The sequence below is a fragment of the Gopherus evgoodei genome, chromosome 8 (genome assembly GCF_007399415.2).
Source record: "Gopherus evgoodei ecotype Sinaloan lineage chromosome 8, rGopEvg1_v1.p, whole genome shotgun sequence".
NCBI lineage: Eukaryota > Metazoa > Chordata > Testudines > Testudinidae > Gopherus > Gopherus evgoodei.
Window position 1 is genome coordinate 101,356,486 of NC_044329.1, and position 9,083 is coordinate 101,365,568.

A 9,083-nucleotide genomic window follows, 5' to 3' on the forward strand; every position below is an offset into this window, starting at 1 on the left:
AATTCCTCAAGGATTTGGGGCCAAAGAGACAAGCCATGACTGATAGACCTGTTCACTAATGTACATTTGATAGGGAAGATTCCAAAAAGCTGGTGTGCGGTGATATTTGTTCCCCTCCTCAAGCGTGAGAAACCATCAAATGATGCCTGATATTGCTCCTCTCTACAACTTACAAGTTAACGAAGAGGGTTTTACTGGCCCATTTCACCCCTATCTTTGAAGCCATACTGAGAAAGAAACAGGCCATTTTCATATTGGGGCAAAGTTGCTATGATCAGGCTCTCACCATTACTAGTCACATTGAAGCTGGCTTCCAGCAGAAGTTAAGAGGTGAAGATAAAATCCTGTTTTTTAAATTTCTGTTTGTATGCTGCTGGATGCCTCCGCTATGTATTGCAATAAGACATTGATGGTGATACAGTAATGGCTTTATTATTAGTTATTCTTCATATTCATCATATATTAGTCAATTAATCCTTTGTTTATTAGCTATTATATATGGTATAATTGAAGTAATGACATAAGAATATATATGGCTGCCCAAGAAAAGATTTTTGAAGTGTACTTGCCCACCGGTACACCTTTGAGATGCTCACCAGCACTCTTGCCATATCTTGTGCCTCCCTGCTATCCATCCTAACTCAAGTACCTTATCTCCGAGGCTCCCTGATAGGCTGGTAGGTTGTCTCCTGCCATCACCGATTGTGAGCGTTTTTGTTGGCTTCCTGCACTGGCAGATGAGCTCCTGGGCTAATTTCCTGATCTCCCTACTGGACAGGCAGACAGGCTGAAGGAATGGATGCTCTAAACTAGCAAGGAACATCAGAGCTGCTCTTCCTGTCCTGTTACTAGAAGGCAAGGCTTGTTCAGCTCCATTCCACTATCACTGGGTTACATGGTTCTTCCCTTTACAGACTGGAGCCGTAATGCCTTCTTCTTGGCTCTGTTAATAAAAGGAGTCATCTCTGATGGGATCCCTAGACTCAGGTTCCCAAGCACTGGATTGGTCAGTTGCTACTTGACTGCATTGAAGGTTTTCTTTTCATAAGTGATGTGATATGGAATATAGGGCCAAGAAGCAGAACATTTTAGGAGAGGAAAATATGATTTTGCCAAACAGCAAGGCATTCTCATCACAATAGTGTTTCATCACATTTTCATGAAATAGATATTTTTCACTAAATCAATGATTCATTTATGAATCATGATATTCAGGTTCAATATGGATTTTCTTTGGTGGTTATGATTACTTACAATTCTTTAAGGAACTGATCAGATCTATGTTTTTTTCAGCGGTTAGCTACGTACATTACCTCCCTTTTCATTTTTTTACATTATATATTTGATACAGTTCAATATGAGATAATGCATCACAGACATCATAGCATTGTATCAGAATAAATGCAAATATTACAGTGACATTTACAATTCAGTATGATTTCTCCTTTTGTGGATAAATCATCTCTCTCTCTACTCCAGACCTATCTTCTTTGCAAACTAAAAATCTCAGTCTTTCTCTGACATCTTTTTGTGGATGTCTAGCTATCAGCTCAAGCTCAACGTAGCTAAAACTGAGCTTGTAATCTTTCTGCCAAAACCCCTTCACCACTACCTCCTTTCTTGATTACCGTGGACAACATCACCATCCTGCCTGTCGCACAAGCCTATAACCTGGGCGTCATCTTTGACTCAGGTGCCTCTAGGTCCTCACATCAAGGCTGTGTCTAAAACTTTATTCTTTCTGCATTACATCTCTAAGATACTGCCTTTTTCCTACCTATTCACACTGCGAAACCTCTCCTCTAGGCTCTTGTCATTTCATATCATAATTACTGCAATAACCTTCTCCCTGGCCATGACAAATGCAATCTTGCTCCACTGATATCCATTCAGAATGCTGCTACAAAGATCATTTTCCTAGCCCCTGGCTTTGACCATGTCACCTCTCTCTTTGCATCCCTCCACTAGCACGCCCTTCTCTAGCACATCAAACATAAGCTTCTATGTTCACTTTCAATCTTTTACAACTTATCCCATACGTATCACCTCTCAGTCATTATTGAGATGTCAACTGCTGCCTCCAATTGGCCAGTCATGCCAGCTTCCTGGACCACTTGTTCAATTTTCAGACAAGTATCTTTGTGCTTTCTCCCATGTTGCCCCTCATGATTTGGAGACACTCTCCGTAAACATCCATAAAGCTACCTCATTATCATCTTTCAGATCTCTCCTTAACACTCTCCTTTTCCATAATGCCTACATAAACATGACCATAGTCAGGCTTCTGGTGTGCTGAGATCACTGCCTATCATGCTGTCCAACGCTGTCTCCTTCTTGCCTTGTAAAGGAAGTGATTTCTTCACACAATGCATGGTCAACCTGTGGAACTCTTGGCCTTCACAACATCCTGTGGCAAAGACTATAATAGGGTTAAAAAAAACTAGATAAGTTCATGGACGATAGGTCCATCAATGGCTATTAGCCAGGATGGGCAGGGATGGAGTCCTTTGCCTCTGTTTGCCAGAAGCTGAGAATGGGCAACAGGGCATGGATCACTTGATGATTACCTGTTTATTCCTCTGGGGCATCTGGCATTGGCCACTGTCGGAAGACAGGATACTAGGCTAGATGGACCTTTGGTCCAACCCAATATGGCCATTCTTATGTACTCCCGTCTATCTCTATCCATCAGTTATCTCTCATTTTATACTTAACTCTTAAGCTCTTTGGGGAAGGGTCCATCTTTTTGTTTTGTGGAGCACATAGCACAGTGGGGTCTTGGTCCATGATAGGTCTTCTAAGCATTATGGTAATACAAATTAATAATAACCATATTTATGCTCTTCAGTGCTTTGGAGCATCTTCACAGTAAAGACTCTTCCAGGTTCCTTGAGTGCTCATGCTACACCCCTTAATATAACTATAATATACAAATATTGATACAAGATAAAAAACTATCCTGGTCCAGTTCCTCAGTGTGTGTAGTTCAGTGATAGCTCTATTGCCTTCAGTGGCGTTACTCTAATTTATACCAGCTGAGGATCTTGCCCGTGCATTTTAATACAAATTCCTTCAGAAAGCAACATTAGCAGACATTGACATAAAGAGAAATTGCAAATTTGGGGTACATCACACTTTTAGCTTCAGATTATACACAGCAATGACATCTGCTCAAAGCCTTTCTAATTTAGATGGGTCAGAAATTTGGTGGGATTTAGCCCTAATTCCAAAACACTGCCTGACAGTCAATCTTCTGCCCTGAAAAATAAACACACTTTTAATCCAGAGTCCTCATTCTCCTTCCTCTCAGCTATATTTCTTGTCAACTTACATTAGACAAGAATGCCACAAAATAAAATGTAAATACCTCCAAACACCACAAAGGCACTTTATACAGAAACAATAGCACTTGCGGCATCAAGCAGGCTGACCATCTAGATTCATCTGTGCTTAGCACCTATCTAGTGAAACTGTCAGATCACCTTGTCAGGAGGCCAACAGAAATGGTTATAGATGGGTCAGTGGGTAGGCAGCTGAAAGACTATGAACATCAAATGTGTTTGCTGAGGGCAGGATTGCAAGCTGGGAAACTGCTGTACGTCTAGTACTTCTATACATAAAAACATAAGAACAGCCATCCTGGATCAGACAAGTGGTCCATCTAGCCCAGTATACTGTCTTCTGACAGTGGCCAAAGCCAAGTGCCTCAGCAGGAATTAACAGAACAGGCAATCATCCAGTGATCCATCTGCTCCCAGCTTCCATCCCTGACCATCCTGACTAATAGCGATTGATGGACTTATCCTCTGTGAACTTTTTTTAACATACTTATGGCATGTGTGTTGATACGTGATTTATCTCTCCATCTCAGAGCTGAATCAGTTTTGAAAATATCTGAAATTGTTTATATAGTATAAAGAAAAGTCATTTAGAAACTAGCTCAGATTTTCACCTAAGGAACACTTGGGAGAGAGAGAGAAATTATAGCAAAGTCTCCCTCCCACCTCTTACCCACTCCAGTTTGAGCACTTCAGATATATTCTATATTAAACCAGCTAAAAAACACAAAATGGCTAAATAGCAGCAGACCGATCATGTAGAGCACCAAGCACATTCTCAGAATTTAGTAAATAATAAGCTAGGCAGAGCACATTCGGGACTCTAGGAAACAATCTGAGGGGGGAACGGACTAACTAATGATGAGAGGTATTTTCCATCTCTGATGTTTTTTCTATAATTAAATACAAAACACACTTTTACATTAGCTGATTCCAGCCAAGTCTAGTCTGTTCTGCATGAATCCAACCCAGGCGTTTTCTTCTCCCTTTCATGTTGTCAACATAAAATGCCTGCTCTAGACAACTACAGCAGAAACTTCCCAATTTATTTGCATTTGCTGGGGTATTTTTGTGTTTGGTTTTTTTTTGCTGGAGGGGGTGTCTGTAAATTTTAAAATAATAACACAGCTCAGGAGAAAGTGCCCAAGTGCTGTATTGGATAATCAGGGCTCTGCTTCCATCACAGACTCATTTCCCTCCTGAACATCTTTGCAACAATGAAATGTGCTGATGAGCTACCTGGGCTGGATGTTGCACCTACAAAGTCCATGAGCACGACGTGGAAACGGAAAAAGAAAAATAACTGCGGCACTGAACATAAAATGCACTCCTCTGACAATGTGGCCCCCTCTCCTCTACGGCCAGTGGTAGACCAACAGTGAGTGAGAGATACTGGTATGGACCAGTAGCAAATTGTCATCACCTTGGAGGCAAAAGGGAAGCCAAGGAGGATACATCTACTTACTACCACTGCTCTGTACGTGATTGAAAAATCACAGTTTAGCCCATTGCAATCAGTGGGACTACTTGCAGAGAAAGGTGCTACGCAGCTTAACGGTCACAGAATCAGGTCTTGGATTATTATTATTATTGTCTTAGAACCTGTTACAAAAAGTGACTTTGAATCACAGAAGTTTAGTTTGACCAGCTCCAAAAAATAAATACAAAAGATAAAAAATCATGTCACAATCAGCCCAGGAGCTGTGGGACCCAACTGTCACAAGAAGTTGCCAATTGCTACAGGGCTCTGCTGTTGAAGAGCTTGACCTACACAGCAGTGACTCCTCCAGAAATCCCCCTCTCTAGCTTTGTCCCTTCAGCAGTGGAGCTGTCTCTCAGGGCAAGGAATAAGACCGGCTCCTCTGAAGCACGAGCGCTTTGGGCAGCTGTATAAGCCATCCTCCGCCCTTCTCCCCCCATCCTCGTCCCTGTCCCCGTCCCCCTCTCAATACAGCAGCAGAAAGAAATGAAAGGGCAGCAAGCTGCCTAGCAGCAGCACTCAGACTCTTCACACATCGCATAGAGTTAAGTCACAAATGTAACCTATCTGAGTGAAAAGCTTTTATACTCATGGTTCATTTCCTCTCTATTTATATTTATATTAAAAACCAGGAAATGAAATACCAGGTCAGTAGTGACCAGAAGTCATGGCCTCCTGCTGGATGTTTGGTGATTTATGTGTAATGGTCTCAATCCACAATTTCTAGTGAACATTTGCATACCTCACAAAGCCAACCAACCAAAACCCTTACCAATTAGTTCTAATTTGCATCTGGACAGAGATCAAGAAACCAATGGCCATAAGGAGTAAATTCTTTGAGTCCCAGAGTGGTTCTTCCAGTGCAGGCATGAGTCACACTAAATCTATTCCAGGTTTTTTTGCATACCCAAACTGCCAGTAAAGTCAGTGAAGTTCTGGGTGTGTAAGGAATTCAAGCTCATACATAAAGCACAGCAGAGAAGCTTACATTGAAGATATTGAATTCTAAGATCTTGTTGGTAGGGAGTATCTCTTATTCTGTGTTTGTACAGCACCTAGCACAATGGGCCCTTGATCTTCTGGCCCTGCTGTAAAACAAAAAATAAAATAATAAAAAAGAACAGTAACAGAAATTAAATATAAATATTGACTGCTACATAATATTAAGGGTCTGAATCGTTCTCATAAAGGCAAGCAAAATCAAAGCTGATCCAGCAGGTCAGATCTTCAGCTGCACCAGAGCTCAGAGCTGAAAAAGTGGGGAGCACAAGTGACCTTTAGCCAGCTTTGTGCTCCTTTGATCCTTGGGACCAATTCTTCCCCCTGTAAAACTTAGGGCAGCTTCAGAGCTGCTCTAAATTACACCTGGTGGTAAAAGAGACTGTTTTACAGCCAGGGACTGCTCAAATGCAGCAGGGTCCCAATCATCACCTCTTCGATAGCTCCGACATGCCCCCTATTCTGGCATAGTGAGAGGGTGGCACAGAGATAGCTACAGTGGCCTTGTACAAACGGGGAACCCTGACTGTTCTGAGTTACCAGAGCAGCATTGCTAAGAGTTGGGATCTGGCCCTCCATTCTTAGCCCCTCCTGTTGTGAGGGGAACACAATGCTTTCGCCAGTTTTTCTATATATATTTCTTCATCCTTTTTATAAAACAAAACAAAAAACATTTTAAAGCTGAAAACATTAATTAAAACCTTGAAATGTTGAATGGATTTCTATTACACCTATAAAGCTCATGATATTAATGAGAGTATCAAGGTTAAGTGAGGCTTTTCTTCTCTTACTGAAGTTCTGAAGTAATCAATACAAATAATCCCAGATGAGTTTGTGTATTTGATGGATGTTGTACAATTGGATGTAGAAGGCACAACATGCCGCACGATAAGTTATGCCCAAGAGATATGGTTGGCAAAGTGATGGTTAAAAAATGGCTGTGATTGACCATGTAGGAATGGCCCGGTGGGACCTGTCATTTCTGTAGACTTGGGGCTCCAGATCAGAATGGATTGCTACATATTAAGACTTGCTGATTCCATGGACCTGGACACTAGGATCTCAAATGGACCACAGCAGCTGGGAGTTGTCTCACATAGTGATGCTGGGTCCCACTGTTGTAGAAGAGTTTTATGGCTAGAGACCCACAAATTTGCAGATTTTTTTTTAATAGAAAACCCTTTTTTACATATTTGCAGGATATTCATCACTTTATTTCCATAAAAATCCCCCACACTCACTCTGCCTGCACCTCCCCTTGCATTTTCCCTGTAACCCTCTCTTTGGGTTTCCGCCGTTTGCCATCTCAGTGACACCAATAGGCTGTCCTTCCCCCACTCAACTCTCCCCTGTCCTCAGCTTCTATCTAGCTCCTCACATCTGCCCTCAAGTTTTCTCCTGTCCTCCCCAACTCCTCCGCCACACTATGCTCCCTGATGCCGCCTGGAGCATGAATCCCCACCCATCCAGGGCCATAGAGATATGGTGAGAGCGGCTGCCGACACACTGTCACCCTATGCATCGTGCTGGCGCTCTACCCATGCTTGTGGCAGCCGGGCTGGGCTACACTCTAGGCAGAGTCTCTGTGGTTAGAATCCTGTGGCCTCCGAAGGGCACTGGCAGTTGGAACGAGCCTGAGGCAGGAGGCCACGACAACGGCCCCAGAGACGTGCAGCCCCCCCCACACCACAGGAGATGGCCCCGCCCCCAGGGGACCCGGAGGGGTGCAGGCCCCAGAGCGGCTGGGAGACGGGCAGCGGCCCAGCCTCCCCTCAGCATCCAGCCCGGCTGTGGGCAGCCGTTTTCCCCTCGCTCTGCAGCCTGGGGAGGAGTGACAGCAGCGCCGCCCTCCCTCCGCGCAGTGACCTCAGCAGCCAGGAGGAGGTGGATCTAGGGGCCCCAGAGAGGAGCGACAGCAGCACTGCCCCTCGTCCTGAGCACCGGTTCCGGCTGTGGGCGGCCGCCTTACCTGCCCTCTGGGGCGAGGAGGAATACAGCTGCGAGCATGGTTCTGTGAAGTATCTGGCCCTGTGCGGCCTGGGTGGCGTGGTGAGCTGCGGCCTGACCCACACGGCTGTGGTGCCGCTGGACCTGGTGAAATGCCGTATGCAGGCACAGCCCAGTCGCTACCGGAGCATGCTGCAGGGCTTTGCTCTCACCGTGGAAGAGGAGGGGATGCGTGGCCTGGCCAAGGGATGGGCCCCCACCTGCGTGGGCTACTCCCTGCAGGGCCTCTGCAAGTTTGGCTTATATGAAGTCTTCAAGCTGCGCTATGCTGACATGTTGGGACCTGAGCGAGCTTACCTGTGGCGGACCAGCCTCTATCTGGCTGCCTCAGCCACTGCCGAGTTCTTTGCTGACATTGCTCTGTCCCCCATGGAGGCAGCCAAGGTGCGAATCCAGACGCAGCCAGGCTACGCCAACACATTACGGGTGACTGTCCCCAAGATGTACCGTGAGGAGGGGCTCTGGGCCTTCTACAAGGGGGTGTGTCCCCTCTGGATGCGCCAGATCCCCTACACCATGATGAAGTTTGCCTGCTTTGAACGCACCTTGGAGGCCCTCTATGCCTATGTGGTGCCCAAGCCACGCAGTGAATGCTCCAAGCCTGAGCAGCTTGGTGTCACCTTTGTTGCTGGCTATATAGCTGGTATCTTCTGTGCTATAGTCTCCCACCCAGCTGACTCTGTGGTGTCTGTGCTCAACAAGGAGAAGGGCAGCAGCGCTCTGGAAGTCCTCAAGAAGCTGGGCTTCATAGGCGTGTGGAAGGGCCTCTTTCCCCGCATCCTCATGATTGGCACTCTCACAGCCCTGCAGTGGTTCATTTATGATTCAGTCAAGGTCTATTTCAGGCTCCCTCGGCCTCCACCACCAGAGATGCCTGCATCGCTGAAAGAGGGTTTTTTCTTTAAGTAGATTCAGCCCATAGATGCTGCATTGTGAGCTACGTTCCTGCTGCATTGTGCTGATTCATTTTCGACTCTGTGGCTCTGTTTCAGGGTCCTGGACCAACTCCCACCTCGAAAAGCTACCTCTCCAGAGATGGGAGTGGTTAACCTTTTCCCACAAACTTTGCAGTTACATTGTCACTTCACTACATAGTTAATTCTGTCAATTTTAGATTCCAACCATCATCTTAGATGCCCCCATAACTGGACTTTGTGCCTTGACATGAAATTACATTTGACAGCTCTGTTAAAGGTCTATTTCTGCAAAGGCTTAAATCTATCGGTATGTGGCTCTTAATGCCTGTGTTTGTTTGCCAT

General features: G+C 45.1%; 1 pseudogene; it reads left to right on the forward strand.

The window, feature by feature from the left end:
- Window positions 1–7,512: 7,512 nt before the first annotated feature.
- LOC115656792 lies at window positions 7,513–8,733 on the forward strand (annotated as a pseudogene).
- The last annotated feature ends 350 nt before the right edge of the window (window positions 8,734–9,083 follow it).